Source organism: Podarcis bocagei (genome assembly GCF_964188305.1).
Source record: "Podarcis bocagei genome assembly, chromosome: 10".
Lineage (NCBI taxonomy): Eukaryota > Metazoa > Chordata > Lepidosauria > Squamata > Lacertidae > Podarcis > Podarcis bocagei.
In genome coordinates, this window is record NC_138135.1 from 12,186,959 (window position 1) to 12,207,924 (window position 20,966).

Sequence of the window (20,966 nt, forward strand, 5' to 3'; positions counted from 1 at the left end):
CTGGCTTGAATGCATCATTGAACTCTGATAATGTTTTATCTTGCCTGAATGCAGAATAGAAAGGCATGTGTTTGTAGAAGCTAACCTCAGCACCATCTTAAGCATATTCAGCGCCGAGGTGCAAAGATCCGTCTCCTCCTGCGGAGACTTGGGAAGGAAGCTGCACGCTCGCCATATATGAATAACATAGCATTTGGAAGAAACTAAACTGCAGTGGAATGGAAATGGCGTGCTTGTAGCAAATAAAGGTCGGAATGGAAATCGCTGCCTGTTTATGTCCCTAGCTAAGAGACATGTGGCAAAGGATGAACCTTTTTTCATGGCATCAGATGTGCAGCACTCACAGGACACAGAAGCAGGATGTTTGAACTGGACCTCGGCTACAGAATATGGTCCAGAATGATATACAGTTGCATGCCATCCACCCAACACAATTAAATACGAACAGTAAATGCCTCTGCATGTTAAGTACAGATATAAGGCAGAAAACTGTTCCAAGCCAGTATTGGGAGGCTGGGACTAGGGATGAATTGAAGAGTCAATTTCTATTCCATGTCAATTTTGCACACGCACACATATTTAACACACACATTGTATCAGTACTTTTTCTTTTAGGGGGTACTAAAGGGTACGCAGTACCAACACCACTTTTTGTTGTTGTTAAGAAGTGTGGCACCTACTCTAACAACTTCATGGTGAGTAACATCACCTATTCTTCCAGAAAAAAAGCACTGCATTGTATCACAAATTTAAATACTATAGGTATTTTATCAGAACATATGCATTTCTGTGCACTGCTTAGAGATATTTTTAACAGATTAAGCAGCATAGAAATAAAATAATCAATTTCTAAATGTATGGCATTCTAAAATATGCATTTCAAAGGCATTTGGGTACATTTCTTAAGCCAAGAACCATATAACGAAGCTCAGAGAAGTGCAAAATACAAAGGATTATTATGCTCTGATCTAGGGGTGCCAACCTGAATATTTATTTATTTATTTGGGGGGAAGATAAACCCTGCCCTCCATGCACACACCATTTGAATGGCAATGTCCATCAACTTTGGGGGCCCTGGTCCCCTCAAATATTTTATTGGGGGAGGGGGAGAAAGCCCCTTGGCCCCTAGGAGTTGGCTCCTATGTTCTTATCCAAGCATGAGGCCAAATCAAGTTGGCTAGCTTAAAAACGCAGGCCAAACTAAATTTAAAACAAAATCATTAAAATGTAAAGCAGATCTTCCATTCCTAGCGTGGGAGCCGGGCCCTCTGTAGCCTGCGCTCTGATCCCACGCTGGCTATGCCACATGTCTTTAGGGACTTGGCGCTTCTCAAAGATACCTGTAAATGCCTTGATTGAAGTATCTGTGCTGAGATTAATTTGGAGGCAATTTAGGTGAGGTTTGGCTTGGAAACGGGTCACCCGGGATCACGGGCGTGAGAATTTCTCTGTCTCCCCTCCAACATATTTGAAAAGAATCACCCAGCCTGATACCCTCAAACCAATCCAGAACCCTAGCTTCTCCAAAAGCTTAACTACTTCAGGGGACTAGGGCAAGACTCAACAACGCAAGTCCCTTGAGTGGAACTCTTGAGAGCCAAAACTCATATGCATGCTAAGGAGAGAATTCCAAGGTGGCGGAGATCTGCAACTTGTCTCCTAGATCTCATTTAGAGTATAGATTAAAATTGGAAGACTCTGCATGTCCTAAACGACGGCTCCCTCTGAGCCAATAATAAGAGGGAGTGGCGCATGTATCTGTGGCACAGCACTCCACTTGCCTTAAGACAAGAATATAAGTTGCTTTATTATTAGGTGGTGTTTTTTTTTTTTAAGAAAAGGCAAGATTTTTCCAGCAAGATATTGTCTCTTCCCTTGTCCCACCCTTTCCACGGCACAGCTGCAGAAACTGCTGGGAACACACACGGAGCTTCAGCCCTGCCGTTGACTTCGCAGACGACCAGGGTGGCGCGGCTGGGCTGGCGCCACAAAATCACAGTCTTGGAAGAGCTTAAAGAGAGAGCGAAGGCCACAGCCAGGGAAGCAACTGGGAAATTTTAGGCCCTAGGCTCTATGGTCTCTCCCAGGGCAGTGACTTCTTTAGATGGGAACTTCAGAAGAAGAGCTTGGTGGATGAGGCTGATGGCATGTCTAGTTCCGCATCCCTGTTCTCACAGAGGCCAACCAGATGTCTGAGGGAAGCCTAAAAACAGGAGCTGAGCGCAGAAACCTCCTGTGGTTTCAAGCAATGGACATCCAAGATGGCAGCCATCATGGTCTCCTGAGGGAGCAAGTCCCATAATATAACTATGAGTGGTATGAAGATGTGCTTTTTTTAATCTGTCCTGAATCTTCCAATGTTTGGCTTCATTGGATGCCTGTTCCATCGTTTAACTATGTGCCGTGTGAGGGAATAATAATAATTTAATAATAATTTATTATTTATAATAAAGTTTCCCCAGCCACTCTGGGGAATGTCTTGAGTTGACATCTTTATGTGGGAGCGGTGAAGTAAAAACAGTATTGAAAGCAGGATCATGTATAACCACCCCAATAGCATCACAAGCACAAATGATTGTGAATGCATAATAAAAAGACACCCTAGCGGTATGAGGTATTTAAAAGCTAAACAGTTTTGAATTGTGCTTTTTGTGTGCGTGGAGGGATGCTGGGTGTGAAATATTTCTTTTAAGAGTAGATTCCAATGGATACATACCTTGTAAAATGACACTTTTTGTCCCGGAGTATTTCAAGCAAAAATATTAAGCATCAATTTGTTAAATTCAAAATGTTTGTCTTTTATTTATTTTATAGCATCTCAAATACAATTGTAACTGTAACAGAGATTGTTACAGTTAAAAAAAAATGAATCAGAATGCATCTTGGGTTTTTTTGCGAAGTAATGTAAGTCAATGGGTCTACTCCAAATATCTGGATATCATCTACTCTCGTTGGCAAATTCTGTTCATGCGAACAAAGCTCCACAATGTTGGTACGAATATTTTGACTTCGCTAACAGTTCCTACGGCTGTTGGGTTGACAACCAGCGTTCCAATTCCTGTTTGCAAATCTGTAGGAGCAGGACTCAATTCATTATTCATTATTTCTAAGTTGCCCCTTCTAAGCTGGCAGGTGAAATTCCAGTTGGCTCATGACCTCTCCCATCTATCACTGGAGAGGAAATTCCCCACAGACAAAAGGGAGAAATATATGGCCTTGGGTGGGTGTGAGTTAATTCGCCTCAACCATTTGAAAGGTGGGAGGTCTAATTCCAGAAAACAGAGGCCTGATTTGTAGGCAAAAGATTATCCCACTGGCAAAGCCTCCCACCTTTCTCCGCAACCCACCCTTCTCTCTCTCTCTCTCTCTCTCTCTCTCTCTCTCTCTCTCTCTCTCTCCTCTTTGCTTCTTCTTTTTTCTAGCGTGAAACTCGGGAGTACGGATCCCCCCCCTAAATTATAATGAAAAACGATAGGCACTTGTGTAGGCTTGCAGGAGGATTTGTGTGTGTAACAAAACAATTAGGGGCTGGAGGGAAGAGCAGGTTGCCGAGAGAAGGTGTAATTAGCACCAGGTAAATGTCTAGAGGTTATACCTAGGCTTGATTTGGCTAAGTACATGAAATTGCGGCTCTGATGAGCTGCCTCGCAGCCGAAAGGGCCCATCTGTATCACACCCAGCAAAACTCCAGATGCCACCCACTTGAAAGATATCTATTATGCACTCTCTCCGTGTGCGATCAGGTGCCTTGTCTTCGTTGGTACTCCAGCCCTTTGTTTTTTTAAATACAGGAGCCACCATTAAGAACGGAGGGAGCTGCTTTGCAGCAGGTCAGAATATTTGCTCATACAGCCCCGTGTTCTCTACACTGAGTTCCCCAGGGAAAGGGGTTGTTTAAACCACTCTGGGAATCGTAGCCCTCTAAGGGGAATAGGGGTCTTGTAGCAGGGATGCGGGTGGCGCTGTGCATTAAACCACAGAGCCTAGGACTTGCCGATTAGAAGGTCGGCGGTTCAAATCCCCACAATGGGGTGAGCTCCCGTTGCTTGGTCCCTGCTCCTGCTAACCTAGCAGTTCGAAAGCACGTCAAAGTGCAAGTAGATAAATAGGTTCCGCTCCGGCGGGAAGGTAAACGGCGTTTCCATGTGCTGCTCTGGTTCGCCAGAAGTGGTTTAGTCATGCTGGCCACATGACCCGGAAGCTGTACGCTGGCTCCCTTGGCCAATAAAGCGAGATGAGCGCCGCAACCCCAGAGTCGGTCACGACTGGACCTAATTTACCCTTTAATGAGCCTCAGCACCCTCTTAACAAACTACAGTTCCCAGGACCCCAGGAATCTTTGAGGGAATGCTTGTTTAAATGCATAGTGCAGATGAGGCCTAGATTCTTTGAGCTCTTTGGATCTGAACTGTGTGTTGTTGTTGTTTTACTCTCAGAGTTTACTTTCTCGTCTCCCTCTTCTTCCTCTCCCTCGTTATCTTCCTCTCCCTCTCCTTTTCTATGTTCGCTGTCAATTTCGGTTTCTCTCAGTTTTTCTCCCCTCTCCCAACATAAATTTAGTTTTTAAATTTGTGATTAAAAAAAGAAATTCCCAAAGAGAATTATTCAGCATTTTAGTGCAATTTTCTCCTAATAAACACATTTTTATATGCTGTTTTGACTAATGTACACATTTTTTTTTGCAAGTAATTCCCCCCGATATAATGCATTTCCATATTTTTTTTTCAGAAATGCATTGTCACAGAGTGTGTCGGTCAGTAATCACACAGTCCAAAGTTGGAATTAACTTTTTATTAGCAAAAACATGATCTCTACAGACTTGGCTGAGTGTCAGGCTTAAGGAGCACAACAGCTCATTCTCAGTGGGTCTTATTCCATGAAATCAGTTGCCGGGACTAAAGGTCCCTGCATCCTCACAGCTGCCTATGCCTCCTCTTCTCCAGGACTTCTTCCAAGCAAACAGAGACTGCGCCTGCATGCAGCCAACCATCCTCTCCTCTGCCCTTTTCATGCCTCTTCTGTTTTGGAGAGATGAGGGGGTTGGGGAGCTTGTTGCAGCAGGAGGGGGAGACACCTATGGCTCTTCATCAGCTTGACTCATCTCTGTTAGGATCGTCCTGCTTGTGTGTAGGACCCTGTGTAGGACCCGACAGGCATGTTCTTTCCCTCCTGGTTGATTGTTCGGGAGCTTCAAAAGCTTTCTCCAGCCCAGGAGGCATCAGCACACTTACGATCCCGCAGAGTATTTGCAGTTTGCTTAACAGAACTCAGTAGCACAGCATTTTGGCTAATCTACTTTTATTTACATATAATACACTTGGAGCATTCCGACTTAGCTCCTTCCTCTTTCTCATCAGACAGCAAAGAGAAAGAAAGAAAGGACAATAGTCCTACATTCCGGAACACAGTAGTACAAAGCATACTGTCTCTGTCACTTCCCACACTCTGGAATGAAAACATACACTGTCATGTGATAGACAACAATCCCATGACTGCAAACACAGAGCAAGAATCCTAACAATCTCTGCCTCTTGGCCTCCCTCCTCCCATTCTCCTGCTTCAGCTTCTGCCTCTGATTCTTGACTTCTCTCTGCCACAGACTCTCCCAGCTCACTAAGCCCTGTTACCCCTTCAGCTTCTGTCAACTCCTTTCCCCCTTCTTCTCCCCCTGAGCACTCATCGCCGTCCCACCACCACTCCCCGGGTTCTGAGCCTTCTTCCCTTGGGGGTTCCCCAGCTGGTTCCTCCCACCATTCCTTTTCATACAACCATTCCATGACATATATTCTTGCTTATGCACGCTACACCAGTGTGGTGTAGTGGTTAAGAGCAGTAGACTCGTAATCTGGTGAACCGGGTTTGATTCCCCGCTCCGCCACATGCAGCTGCTGGGTGACCTTGGGCCAGTCACACTTCTCTGAAGTCTCTCAGCCTCACTCACCTCACAGAGTGTTTGTTGTGGGGGAGGAAGGGAAAGGAGAATGTTAGCCGCTTTGAGACTCCTTTGGGTAGTGATAAAGCGGGATATCAAATCCAAACTCTTCTTCTTCTTTCTCATCTGCATTTTTGGCGAAGATTGGTTGGAGAGAGGCATCGCACAGCGAAATTTCACATGTGTGAATTTCAAAGGGTGGCTGCATATTGGCTCTCACATTGTTTTGGAGAGTGTGCGTCTGATAAATTTGGCTTTAAATGCAAACTGAATTTTCCCCTCATCCCTGGCTGGCCATGGTGGGAACTGAAGACAGGACTAGCTGGCCTTTTTTGTTTTTGGTAAATTTATATATTTGGGTTTTTCAAATTAAAATTTTATAATAACATATCAACATACAATATAGAAACAAGATTCCACAGAATCTCCTGGACTTTCTCCCTCCCCTTTGTGGGTCCCATTGTCCTTTCCTCCTGCATCTTTTATAATAATCCAAATCTTTTGCATCTCCACAAAACCCATCATTAAACTACAAGTGTTATTCCAATCCCACTGACGATTTTAGCTGTTTGCAATGGTTTTTAAGAGGACTAGCTGGGCTTTTGAGCCGACCCAGCAAGGCTCTTCCTTTACCCTAACCAGGAATTGTAGAGGATTTACTACCTTCTGGTAGAAATGAAACTCAATATGTATATTAATAAATACACATGCTGATCTGCCAGCCACACTACAGAGCAGTGTCTCCACCTTTCTGAACTGCGATGGCAGATTGGGCCCCAAGTTTAATGACAAATGCCTTCACGTGCGAGGCAAACAAGGAAGGGTGGGGGAGAGAGAGAGGACAAGATCGTAAAAGGAACATGTGCTAATGATTCTCTTCTCCTGGAATAACTGTGTGAAAAAAGGCTGGTTATACCTGCCTAGCTAGACAGAATCCAAGCTCACCCACAGCTGACATAAGAACATAAGAGTCTATTGGATCAGGCCAATGGCCCACCCAGTATCCTGTTCTTGCAGATGCCTGTGGAAAACCTGGAGGCAGGATTAGAGCATTTTTTGCATCTCAGTTTTGTTCAGAGCCATCCTGGACAGAGAGAGGGACACACATTGTACACAAGGCATCCAGTTCATATTGAACACAGAGAAAAATAATCCATTTTTTCCTGATTTCTTCTTAGGCTGCTTTTCTCATCGTTCCTAGGCAACAGCCAAGGTGTGTTTTGCTTTTATCAGATTGTGTCACGATAGAAATCTTTTTGTACATACCTAGAGCAACTTGCCACACGAGCCTGCCGAATATCTATCCGTCGCTATCTTTCTGTCGATCGATTTTTCTAGATCAGTGTTTCTTCCTTTACAATAATCATATAGCCCCTTTTGAGAGTTTAGTCTTACCAGCGTACCTCTTCTTGGGTGAATATAATTAGGGGGTAGTATTAATAATACTATTTTATCTTTGCATTGTTTAGCTCGGACACTGAGGTCCAGCTCTGAGGACCTTCTGGCAGTTTCCTCATTGTGAGAAGTGAGGCTACAGGGAACCAGGCAGAAGGCCTTCTCGGTAGTGGCACCCATCCTGTGGAATGCGCTTCTATCAGATGTCAAGGAGATAAACCACCATCTGACTTTTAGAAGAAATCTGAAAGCAGCCCTGTATAGGGAAGATTTTAATGTTTGATATCTTACTGTGCTTGATGTTTTAATTTGCTAGAAGCCACCCAGAGTGGCTGCGACAACCCAGTCAGAGGGGCAGGATATAAATAACAAAATTATTATCATTTTTGTGGAATAGGATGTCCCTATGTTCATGGGAGAAATGTTGGAGGGTATGTACTGTTTGCGCTTGCTGGTGTTTTGAGGTGGTCACAGTGCTTCCTTTTCAATCAGTGCATATCCTGAAACTTCCTGCTGAAAGCTCATAACTTTTAATGTTCTAATTTACGTTTGTTCCACTTTTGTTGTGCTGTAACCCCTCTGGACAGAAATAACTTGGCAGTTAGCATTGGGGAAACATCGTAGCACAGACCAAACCAGGAAAAAAAACCCAAATGCACATTATTGAACCAAGAAGTTGTTTCAGAATACACTCACAAATATGCAAAATTGTATATATATTTTGGACCAGGGTCTTCAATATTATCTCCAAAATTGTTGAACGACCTCTCTTGTAAAACATAGCCTTAGCCCTGCGTTCACTAAACCCAGATTCTGACCTTACTACCAGCAGAAAGATTTTATTTTTTTAATATTGGTAGCCGCATGTCTAGTGATTGCGTATCACCATAAATCCCAGGCTCAGCCACCTCTTGAGATGTGGTTCAACAATATTTGGGATATAGCTAGTTCAGAACGACAACCTGGGCTTAGAAGAGTTGCAAATGGGGTTATAAAGGAAAACACCTTCCAGGAAACCTGGTCTCCCTTCTTTTTATATGCAAGGGAAGATGAAAGTAAAGCTCTGCCACCAGCCTCACAAACCTGTTTGCGGAGAACCTATATAGAGTGCCAATGTTTTGACCATGTAAAATGACATTTGCCTGGCACCTGATTCATATAATACAGTGGTACCTCGCAAGACAAATGCCTCACAAGACGAAAAACTCGCTAGACGAAAGAGTTTTCCGTTTTTTGAGTCGTTCCGCAAGACGAATTTCCCTATGGGCTTGCTTCGCAAGACAAAACGAGTTCTTGCGAGTTTGTTTCCTTTTTCTTAAAGCCGCTAAGCCGCTAATAGCCGCTAAGCCGCTAAGCCGTTAATAGCCGCTAAGCCGCTAATAGCCGTGCTTCGCAAGACGAAAAAACCGCAAGACGAAGAGACTCGCGGAACGGATTAATTTCGTCTTGCGAGGCACCACTGTATAGGCAGGTGGTTAAAAAAACCACCTATTTAATTTCTCAGGTTTTAATCAACACATTGTGACTGGTTTTTTGAGCTGCTATGGAACTGCTATTGTTACACTATGATTTGCCTTGTGATGTATTCTCTGTTTTGTTGAATTTGTACGTAGCCATTTTACTGCACTTTCAATAAAAGTCATAAAGGCACACTCACAATCAAATGCCTGGCTGGATGAACAAATGGCCCGATTCTGCCTCTTAGGCTCTATATCTGAGGAACGTTAAAGGATCTCTCTTTAACTTAACAGCCAGTGTGGTGTAGTGGTTAAGAGCAGTAGATTTGTAATGTGGTGAACCGGGTTCGCTTCCCCGCTCCTCCACATGCAGCTGCTGGGTGACCTTGGGCCAGTCACACTTCTCTGAAGTCTCTCCGCCCCACTCACCTCACAGAGTGTTTGTTGTGGGGGAGGAAGGGAAAGGAGAATGTTAGCCGCTTTGAGACTCCTTCGGGTAGTGATAAAGCGGGATATCAAATCCAAACTCCTCCTCCTCCTCTTCTTCTTCTTCTTCTTCTTCTTCTTCTTCTTCTTCTTCTTCTTCTTCTTCTTCTTCTCTCTGAAGATGTAACCCAGGTCTAACATGTGAGATGGTATTAGCCAGCCAAGAAGATTCAATTTAACTTGAGTGCTTCCTGGAATAAACAGGTCTCTCTCTCTCTCTCTCTTTCTCCCCAGGAGATATGCAATCCTTCCATCTTTCCGAAGATAAAACACTCTTCTGAGGCCTCCTCCTTGCTCCATGCTGGAATGTTCTCCAGGTTCACATACTTGATGTCTGCAAAGGACTTCTCCCACGGTAGGTCAGAGTTGCTCACGGGCAGGACTATTATTCATTATTAACCCAGCTCTGCAGGGCGTGTCGGGGCTGTTGTGGGCGAATTAAATGTCAGGGCCCCTGCCCCAAGGAGCCTCAATTAGATGAATCCAGCAAGGGGTGGCCAGGAAATAATAGCAGCAGGAGGTTTGTGCTAAGGAAAGAGCATGAGAAAAAGTCTAAGGGGAATCAAGGTTCTTGGGAAGGAAGAGGGGGGAGGGAGGAATGCTGGGAATTCTTGCCCAAAGACCGGCTTTTCGGCTGTTACTCATATTGGAAGCCTGCCCGCTAATTTGGCTTGCTCCCCATTGCATGGCAAATATTTGTATTTATTTAGATTTTTTTAACACCTCCAGATCCCAAACCCTCTGGGCTGCATAGTGAGTGGCATAAACATGCACAGAGGTAGAGAGGAAATTAAATATTCCCAGAGACAAAGGTTGATTTACACTCTGCACTTAATGGGCTTATCCGCCCGCTCCCCCCAAAGATTGTGAAATTACATAATTTACTTCAATGATAAGCAAGCCCACATGCATTTGGGGGCCTTTCTACTTGTTCTGCTGAGTGGGGTCTTAGACCTGTGCCTGAAAGTTCCACCCATGTGACACCGCTGACCAGAGATGGAAAGGGTATATCTGACCCACATTAGGAACATAGGATGCCCAATGAACTTCATGGCTGAATGGGCATGGAAACCCAGGTCTCTCCAGCCAAAATCCAAAGAAGCTAACCGCTACATCACTCTTTGCCCACCATGCACTTTTCCAGTGGTGTTGGGTGCCCAATGGAATTGGTAGGACAGAGAGCAGGGAGGCCAACAGTAGGGGGCGCTAGAGATAATGACAGTTGGAGCCAGAACCCAATGATGGGCAGAGACAGAAAAAATCATTTTTGTCCCTATCCCCCTCCCTCTTGAGTTCTACAAGGGGGAAGAATTACACAGCCCAGGCCACCCTCTGAACTGGTTGTAAATAAGAAGGCATGGGGGCTTGGAAGACTCAGGAGTGATGTTTTGAGGACAGTTGCTCCAATGAACCAGAGTTCTCTGCATTTTTCAATGCTCTTTGGGGCTGGAGCTGTGGCCTTTGTGTGTGTGCGTGTGTGTAGGCTGCCTTGATGAGCCACGGCACTCTGAAACATACCACAGCTTCCTTGGGCTGCTTCAAATATAACACATTACAGTCATACCTCATGTTACGTCTGCTTCATGTTACATTCTTTCAGGTTACATCCCGTGATGACCCGGAAGTACCGGGAAGGGTTATTTCCGGGTTTTGCTGCTCGCACATGCGCAGACACGCAAAATGATGTCACATGCATGCGCAGAAGTGGCGAATCGCAACCTGTGCGTTGCGCTCTTTTCATGTTGCGAACGGGCCTCCGGAACGGATCCCGTTCGCAACCAGAGGTACCGCAGTAATATCTTACCCTCCAAAATCTTGAGTCCCAAAACCAGGATATGTATCTTCCCGCCTATGGTCCCACATGAGATCACAAAGCCCCAAAGATGTGCTTTTCTCAGGGACAAGATCTCAGCGTGAAATTGCGCAAGAGAACAGTACCCAAAATGTCTGCCATGCTCTCGTGCGAGAAAACGGGGTGTCCCTTTTCCCCAGAAAACTTGTGGGGTATGTAATATAAGTGATCATTTTCTGATAGACCCACAAAAGAACAATCCATAAAGCAGCAGGATAAGGTGCTATATTAAAATACAGAACAGATGTAAAAGAGAAAGCAGATAATGCACTCAGAGGCTTCTGTGAATTAAAAGCCTGGGTAAATGAAATGAAATAAACAAATCTTGATATGAAGGATGGCTTCAGATCTGCAGCTTCCGAGTCACGGCGCCCTCAGTGAAAAGGTCCTATCTGTGTTGAAACCTGCCCGGTTTCTGATGGCGGAGACATTTGGCGCTGGGCCTGTGCTTTTGATGTCAGAGAATGGGCAGGTTTATAGAGGGATGGACAGTTCTTTCGGTTCTTGAGTTTCAAATAATACTTCTAGACCTTGAATTGTGCCCACAAACAAAGAGCTAGAAGCCAGTGAAGCTGCTCAAAAGCTGTCAAGACGTGTGGCAGCACTTAGATTCAGGTCCCAATATTACTGCTGTATTTCCAACATGTTGAGTCCCAAAATTGGGATGCTTGTCTTCCATGTGTCACGTGACAGGCGCGAGATCACAGAGCCGAAAGATGTGCTTTTTTCAGGGCCGTGTTCTTTCATGACATAAAAAAACCACATGTTTTGGGGCACCACATGAGATCACAGCCCCCTCCAATGCTTTTGGGGAGTGAGATCACAGTACCTAAAATGGCCGCTGTGCTCTCACGGGAAAAACCCAACAGGGTTTCTCAGTTTTTCCAGGACACTTGCGGGGTATGCAAATGCCCTTTTGTTTTCTAAGGATATGAAAGCTTTGGAATTAACTGGATGACATGTGGCAATGGCAGTTATCCAGAGGTTGTCTGGACCTTCAGGGGAAGTGTGGGAAATCTGAGTAGTGGCTTCAAGGCTTTGCTGCCAGGAGCTAGTCTGGATAAAGGTACCTGCAAAACCCCTTTTAGGCCCAGCCAGAGCTTTACTGTCTTCACACCTGAGACAGAGCAAGTGGGAAGGGCTTGGCCAAAGTCACCTGAATGGGCCAAATGAGAAGGGCTGGTGGGCCCAATTAGGCTCATGGATCAAAGGCTCCCCACCCCCAGCAGAGCCCAACCTATAAGGCTGTGTGTGTGTGTGTGTGTGTTGGTAAGAGTGAGGATGAGAGAATTAGTAGGCTGATAGTCCTCATTAAAAGCTTCCCTTTGAAGCAAATGGGAATTTGGCTTCATTGAAGACCGACAGACTGACAGATGAACACATTGTGAGTCAACAGTTTAAGGATTAACACCTTGCGAGTCCCCAGACACATGCACAGATTGCAGAAAATAAAATAGTATGCTCATAATAACTATGTTATTAAGAGCCGACTTAATGCTCATTTGAGATAGCTGTAAATGTAAAATGCAAAGATGAAGAAGGTGCAGCTCACATTTTCTTGGATGAATCCGGTTCCAAAGCAGATATTTGGGGATCCCGCGCTGTATTAGGACGTTCTAGAAATTAGTCCGAGCTCTGAGGGTTTCCTGGGAGTTTGGTTTCCTCTGGACAGGAAACCCCCGAAAGAGACTGAGGTGGTATTTTTGTAACCTGGACAAAAACATGTGAGAATTTGACTTTTTCATGAACCTGGTGGTCCTCTAACCTTTGATTAGAAAGGGAATCCTTCTTGGAGCAATGGACAAACAAGTGGTTAAGGGAAAACAAGAACTGCAAAGAATATACAAAATTTGAAAAAACAACCCGATTATAAAAAGGGGAGATAAAGAAGAAAAAAGAGTTATAAAAGGGGAAACCATTGAAATTTATAAAATATTAGTAGAAACGGGGGATCAAGAAGATCAATTAAAAGAGTTGTGGGAAAAGGAGACAACAGGGCAGATAGATAGTCAAAGCTGGGGGGAAATAAGAGAGAAACGCATGTTGTCTATAAGAATAAAATAAAATTAGTATAAATTATTTTGGAGAGGGTTTTAACACCAGTCAGATTAAATCAAATAAACAAGGACTATTTGCTGTTATGTTGGAGGGGATGCCAGGAAACAGGGAACTATGTTCACATGTGGTGGAAGTGTAAATATGTCCTTTTTTGGGGGGGCAAAGGGTATTTAAGGAGATAACAGAAATCACTGGGTTAAAGCTGACCAAAAGCCCAGAGGTAGCATTGTTATCAATTTATGATGGGGTGGAAGGTTCACAGGCTATGAAGGACTTGCTCACAAATTTATTGACAGCTGCACGAATTATGATAGCTGGGAAGAGAAGGGGCAAGTAGAATATAAAATGGAAGAATGGTATAAAGAGGTGTGGGATATAGCTATTAATGATAAATTAACATGTGCCATTAAGGTAAGATGGGGAATATGCAGGAGAAATAATTTTGAAGAGATGAGGATGTTTGTAGAATTTGTACTGTTAAAACGGAAAGAGGTCAAACCATCGCAAGAGGTGTTGAAATTTTGGGAGGTTGGATAGTTACAATGGAATGGTCTTGGTGGTGGGGTGCACATTTTTTTCTCTTATCTATTTATGATTATTACTTTGTCAAAATAAAATAAAAGGAAATCCTTAAGTTTCGCTGTGGGTCACTGAGCAGCAGGGAGATGCTGGAGGGCCGCCCTGTGTGTTGCCTGCCAGTGCAGTGGAAGATGTAATCCCATCAGCAATGTCTATAGAATCAAAGAACTGTAGAGATGGAAGGGGTCCTGAGGGTCATCTAGTCCAACCCCCTGAAATTCAGGAATACCATAGCAGTTATTGATCCCTGTTGAAGTTGGAAATGTAAAAGAAGCAATGAATTGTGCAACCGTGGGGCCCTGAGATGTTGCATCACAGCTTCTCGGACTGGACCAGCTGGACTTGAATGTGCAGAGGCGATGTGGGACTTGTCAGCATCTAAGGGCTGTGATGCCAGGAAGCACTACTAACCTCTGAAGAAAGGAGGAACAGAAAGCTGTTTTCTTCTCTCCGTGACTTCTGGCTACGTTGCTCACTCAATGCATCTTTAAAAAAGAGGTAACGTGTCAGGGAACTGACATCGGAGCTAGAGGCGGAGGGAAGGCTCTCAAATGATGCTGGAGAAGGGCCCAGCAGGGAGAGAAGCAGCTCAGCAGATGGGGAAGCAATTCAGCGCAACACGAGGAATAAAGGGGGGCAGATGGGGAAACGGCGAGAGGGCTCCCAGACTCTTCACCAGACACAAGCGGGGAGAGCACGGGTCCTCCGCTACCCACGCCCTCCCTGCGCAGAAGACTTCTGCGCAGAGAGAGTAGGAGGAGACTGGGTGTCAAACAACTTTTATGTTGGAAAAGGTTTAAGAAACGCCCACTGACGGATTCTGCTAGCGACTGAGGCAGCCACGAAGTGAAGGGCTGCCCAGACTGAAAGGTTTAACAAGGCAACAAAGCCAGGAGAGGCGGCAACGTACGCACGAGCAACCCATATTCATTACATAACGCATGACCGAAAAAAGAGGTCACAGATTCACATTAGTTTGGCATACGCTTATGTATGCACATAGATGCAAATTTAGAAATTGTTAATGTAATTTAAATAGAAATACAATTTGTGGTGTTGATGATTCAGCGGCTAGTTGACCTGGCTGTTATACGTGTCATGGGAGCAGAGGGTATCATCTTGTTCTTGGCCTCAAGCAACAAAATGTCTTGGTCTGGTTCTGTACTGTAAGCCAGATGTTTGTGCCCTCCATATGTTGCTGGACTCCAAATCCTGTTAGCGTTAGTCATTCTGTCCAAGGGTGATGGATGATGGGTTTTGTAGTCCAACAACATCTGGTTGGACCCCGTTGGATACCCTAGCTGTCCATGGCACCTCTGTTCTTGTCCCATTTCACCCTTGGGGAGCCAAGCGGGGCACTTTCTCCGGGTAGGAAGTCTTCAGTCTCTCTGCTTCCACCTCTGCTCTGCTTTATTTGCAAGTAGATCAAATATTGCAGAAATGACACTGTGATCTTACAGGGATCACTGCTCTGGAATAAAGCCATATCTGGGTAATGCTGTCCCCTGGAATTTCTCATGCCAGATAACCACATACAGTGGTACCTCGGGTTACATACGCTTTAGGTTACAAACTCCGCTAACCCAGAAATAGTACCTCGGGTTAAGAACTTTGCTTCAGGATGAGAACAGAAATTGCACTCTGGTGGTGCAGCGGCAGTGGGAGGCCCCATTAGCTACAGTGGTACCTCAGGTTAAGAACAGTTTCAGGTTAAGAATGGACCTCCAGAGCGAATTAAGTTCTTAACCCAAGGTACCACTGTATAGGGTTCATCCAGACTTCCTTTATTGCTGCATTTCTAGGTGGAAAGCCCATATTGCTGTTTGTTCTGATTGAGCATTAAAGAGCGGGAAAAACTCTGAGAGGGAAAAAGTGCTCGGGCAGGAACGTTAAAGCACACCAGCATGCCTACTTTAAGGGGCTGAGGTGTCTTCTGCCCCCTCAATATTTGTTGGAAGGGGGCTGGGCCAGTATGGTGTAGTGGTTAAGAGCGGTGGACTCGTAATCTGGGGAACTGGGTTCACTTCCCTGCTCCTCCACCTGCAGCTGCTGGGTGACCTTGGGCCAGTCACACTTCTCTGAAGTCTCTCAGCCCCACTCACCTCACAGAGTGTTTGTTATGGGGGAGGAAGGGAAAAGGAGATTGTGAGCCGCTTTGAGACTCCTTCGGGTAGTGATAAAGCGGGATATCAAATCCAAACTCTTCTTCTGGGCGGAGGAGGCCGAGTGCAGAGCTGAGCATGGCCCTACTACGGTGCTTGGCCTCCTCCAGATGTTGCAACGTTGCGTGTGTGTTACCACACAAGCACACCATGGGCCCCCTAAATCATGGGGCTACTTGGTGCCTCTGAAAGCAAACACCTGTGCCCAGAAAGTGCAGAGCAAAATTAAAGTGTGGGTGATCTCTTATTGGGTCCTTTAACCAGTGGCGTAGCGTGGGGGGTGCAGGGGGGGCCGGCCGCACCGGGCGCAACATCTGGGGGTTAGGGTTAGGGGGCGCAAATCCACGGGTTAGGGGGCGCAAATTACTTGCCTTGCCCCGGGTGCTGACAACCCACGCTACGCCACTGCCTTTAAAATTCCCGGTAAATTTAGTCAGACTCCATGGAATAAGACCAGCTCTGCTGGAACATACAAAAGGCGTATCCTGTTCTCACAGTGGGTTGCCAGTTGCCTCTGAGAAGCCAGTAAGCAGGCCACGAACACTTGTGATTCCCAAGCAACTGGTGTATTCAGAGGCATAATGCCTCGAACAGTGGGGAGAATGTAACCATCATGGCTAGTAGCTATTGATAGGCTTATCCTCCATGAATTTGTCTAATCCTCTTATAAAGCCATCCGTGTTGGTGGCTATCACTACATCTTGTGGTTTTACAAGCAGATAATGCCAGCATAATGGCAATAATGAAAAAATCCCCGTGCAGACAAACTGGGTAGAAATTTACCTTCGTGAGTGCGTGATCTGGATCGCTTATATTTGTCCCCTCCCTAATCTCTATGAGTTCGTTATTTAGTAATATATATCTATATCTATGTAAGGGATGCGGGTGGCGCTGTGGGTTAAACCACAGAGCCTAGGACTTTCCGATCAGAAGGTTGGTGGTTTGAATCCCCGCGACGGGGTGAGCTCCCGTTGCTCAGTCCCTGCTCCTGCCCAGCTAGCAGTTCGAAAGTGCGTCAAAAGTGCAAGTAGACAAACAGGTACCGCTCCGGCGGGAAGGTAAACGGCATTTCCATGCGCTGCTCTGCTTCACCAGAAGCGGCTTAGTCATGCTGGCCACATGACCTGGAAGACGTACACCGGCTCCCTCGGCCAGTAAAGCGAGATGAGTGCCGCAACCCCAGAGTCGGCCACGACTGGACCTAATGGTCAGGGGTCCCTTTACCTTTACCTTTTTATATCTATCTATCTATCTATCTATCTATCTATCTATCTATCTATCATCTATCTATCTATCTATCTATCTATCTATCATCTATCATCTATCTATCATCTATCTATATCTATCTATCATCTATCATCTATCATCTATCATCTATCTATCTATCTATCTATCATCTATCTATCTATCTATCTATCTATCTATCATCTATCATCTATCTATCTATCTATCTATCTATCTATCTATCTATCTATCTATCATCTATCTATCTATCTATCTATCTATCTATCTATCTATCTATCATCTATCTATATATCACTTAATGTGATAGAAGTAGCTATTGTACTTCACATAGAACCTACACAAAGACAACTGCAGTCAATAACATTTCCTAAGAAACCAGCTAACAACAAAATGTGACTGTATATATCACAAACAAAACTGAGCTCTGTACAAAATACAGAAATAATTCTTCTTCTTCTTCTTCTTCTTCTTCTTCTTCTTCTTCTTCTTCTTCTTCTTCTTCTTCTTCTTCTTCTTCTTCTTCTTCTTCTTCTTCTTCTTCTTCGTGTGCTTTACTCTAAGATCCCAGGTTTGACTTACAACCATAAAATAAGGTGGGTGCTACAAACCCAAATGAGGAGTCAGATAAGATATCATATAGGAGTTTCACTTTTTGAAATATGGCAACTCTAGCTCAGAACCTGTTTGGTAGTTACTTAAACAGATGGAGTGGTTCGGGGGAAATTGACTGGCTGTTGTTATGGGCTGAGACCTATACAAATACAACAAAGAGACTGGGCATGGCGGAGCCATGGCATGCAAATCTGTCGACGTCCTGTTGAATTGAGTTATTGTTCTGAGCAAAACACCAGCAGCAGTTTGTCGACGGAGGAGAAGGAAGTACCAGGTATTATAATGAAAGCCATTACATTTTAGGGACGACAGGACAGGCAGGATGTTCTGTTCTGGAGCTGTTTACTCCCTGCCTTCTTCTCTGGACTCTATTTCCTTCATGTAATTCATTGGAAAAGAATGCAATGAGCAAGGCTTTTTCTCAGCTAGCAGGGCACAACGCCGGCCTTCCCATTGGGCAGAAAGAACAACTGTCCCGGGCACCGAGAATCTGAGCAATGATACCCATTCAATGCTTTTGGTGGTGGAAATTTCAAATGCAAATTTGCAACGTGAGATTCTTTACTTTCCCACCAGATGAAACACCTGAGGATTTTGTCTGAGAGTGTTGCCTGCGAAATTCATCGCAAGTCGGTTTGATGGCCCCTTGCTGGTGTTAAGAGGAACCTCTTCCTTCCTGTTTATGATTTTTTCTCTTTCTTGTCATCACTCCCTTTGGGTAGAAATGATCATTTATTAATTTTACCCCCCTTGAGGGGTAAGCAGAAAATCACCGACATAAAGGTGTGTGGAATTGATTGCGGAAGGAGTGCATCTTGTTGAAACTGCAAGCCAAAATATATTCCAGAAAAGGAGAAATCATTAGCATTTTCATTAAAAGCCAGAGTACGACTTAGCCCTACCTCGGGCATCTTTGGCTTCTAACTTTATTGAGAACTTTTTAACAGGACTTAATTGATTTAGATTTATTAAGTCTCTCTCTTTTCCTTTACTACTGGTACACTTCGCTGGGTGGGAGAGAACCACAAATTGCGCTCAGAATACATGCTAAAACCCCACTACCTGAAAATATAAGTTATGATCCTGTACCAAACCTTCATTAAAATCATTAAAATATTCCCCCAAAAGGTACAAAATCAAATAAAAGGAGACAGGTAATTTACTGCTAAGCACAATGCCATCTTGGCCTGGATATGGCGTTCCGCTCCTTCCTTTGCACAATTGCCCCGCAGCTACCAAATGAAATGTCGGTGCCTTGATTTCAGTGGTTAGCATTTGGGACAGGATTTAGGCAGAAACCCCATCCCTCTGCTGGAATGCCAGAGGCAGGTGGCTCTCAGAGCCAGAGCCAGAGTTTCATAACCAGCTTCAGCGGCAAGTGCAATAAAAGGAAGGGGCCCAATTGCCTTTCTCGCTTTAATTAAATTCAAAAAATTTTGCTAAATGGGTAATTTAGCCCTTTGTGGATTTGGTCGAGGTCGGAGGCACGTGGGGCTGTTTACGTAAGAGTCGCAGGAGGACTGGAGTGCTACGGGCGCTGGGATCTTCTGCTCCAAGGGAGGGGAAATATTCCCATGCGTTGACAGGCGCCGGGCTGTTTGCTGACGCGCCATCTCCCAGTGGCGTTGGGATGGGCCACAGAGAGACTTTTGTCGATACGCTTCTTTGTGGCATGCTGGCGCCATGTCCCGTTTCCTCAATACCTCCAAATATCTCAAGGGCTGTCACGTGGAAGATGGAGCAAGCTTGTTTTCTCCTGCTCCGGAGGGCAGGACTCGAACCCATGGCTTCAAGCAACAAGAAAGGAGATTCCGACTAAACATCAGGAATAACTGTCTGACAGTAAGAGCTGTTCGGCAGTGGAACAGACTCCCACGAGAGGTGATGGACTCTTCCTGCCTTGGGGGTTTTTAAGCAGAGGTTGGGTGGCCATCTGTCCTGGATGCTTTAGCTGAGATTCCTGCATTGCAGGGCGTTGGACCAAAAGACCCTCAGAGTCCTTTCCAACTCTGCAGTTCTATGATAGGCTGCATCAGATATGGCTTTTTATGCCACAACAATTTGAAAACGGGCACCAGAGTGCATGGCAAGGAGCCACATCCTCACCACTTAAAAGCTTAGGGTGTGTTTGTGGCCGCCGCAGGATGGAATTGCCATTTTGGCACATAGGAAGCATCTTCCAGATGGAACCAACTATTCAGGCTCCTGGTTCACCCTGATCGCTCACATGATGCTTACGTGGCAGTTAGACTATGGGCCCCTCCAGACTCAATATTGTTTTGTGGGAGTTACACTCCAGAATGGGACGCGGGTGGCGCTGTGGGTTAAAGCACAGAGCCTAGGACTTGCCGATCAGAAAGTCAGTGGTTCGAATCCCCGCGACGGGGTGAGCTCCCGTTATTCGGTCCCTGCTCCTGCCAACCTAGCAGTTCGAAAGCACGTCAAAGTGCAAGTAGATAAATAGGTACCACTCCGGCAGGAAGGTAAACGGCGTTTCCGTGCGCTGTTCTGGTTCACCAGAAGTGGCTTAGTCATGCTGGCCACATGATCCGGAAGCTGTACGCCGGCTCCCTCGACCAATAAAGCGAGATTAGCGCCGCAACCCCAGAGTCGGTCACGACTGGATCTAATGGTCAGGGGTCCCTTTACCTTTTACACTTCAGTACATTAAGTTTGTGCCTAAATGCCCTTCATGAATTTGTCTAGTCCTTTTTAAAAAGCCACCTCAGTTGGTGGCCATCACTGCCTCCTGTGGGAGTCAGCGGTGGAGGAAGTCGCTCGGGTGCCTGGGGTAGAGCGCACCATGGGGCTTTCGGAGTCTGCCTGCCACATCCCACTCCGCTGCCCTACAGCTGGGGGGGGGTGCGAAGGCAGAGGGTGGACCATTTGGGCAGTGTGGAGCCTGCACGCGCCCAAGCCACCACGTCTCTTGGGCGCACTGCAGGCCCCTGGTGAGTGCCGCCTGGCATTTTGTCACCTCCCTCAGTGGCAACACCCAGGGCAGCCCACACCCACCGCACCCCCTTCTTCAGCCCCTGGTGGGAGTGAATTCCATAGTTTAAAGAAGTGCTTTCTTTTATCGGTCCTGAATCTTATATCATTCGGTTTCATGAAAGGGCTGGCTCATTACGATGACTGCCAGCTGATACAAGGAGGGAGGATAGAAATACAATCTAATCACTTAAGGC

General features: G+C 45.4%; 1 long non-coding RNA gene across 3 annotated transcripts in view; it reads left to right on the plus strand.

The window, feature by feature from the left end:
- The first annotated feature begins 1,776 nt into the window (after nt 1-1,776).
- Nucleotides 1,777-20,966, plus strand: part of LOC308595860 — a 25,758-nt gene continuing 6,568 nt past the window's right edge. Inside the window, exons 1-2 of one of the 3 annotated variants that reach the window (XR_014012134.1) lie at nt 1,777-2,316; nt 9,505-9,625. This is a non-coding gene — a long non-coding RNA (uncharacterized lncRNA). Of the gene's footprint in view, nt 2,317-6,860; nt 7,146-9,504; nt 9,626-14,108; nt 14,258-20,966 lie in introns of those variants that run through there. The other 2 variants (XR_014012135.1, XR_014012136.1) reach the window with 2 other exon arrangements.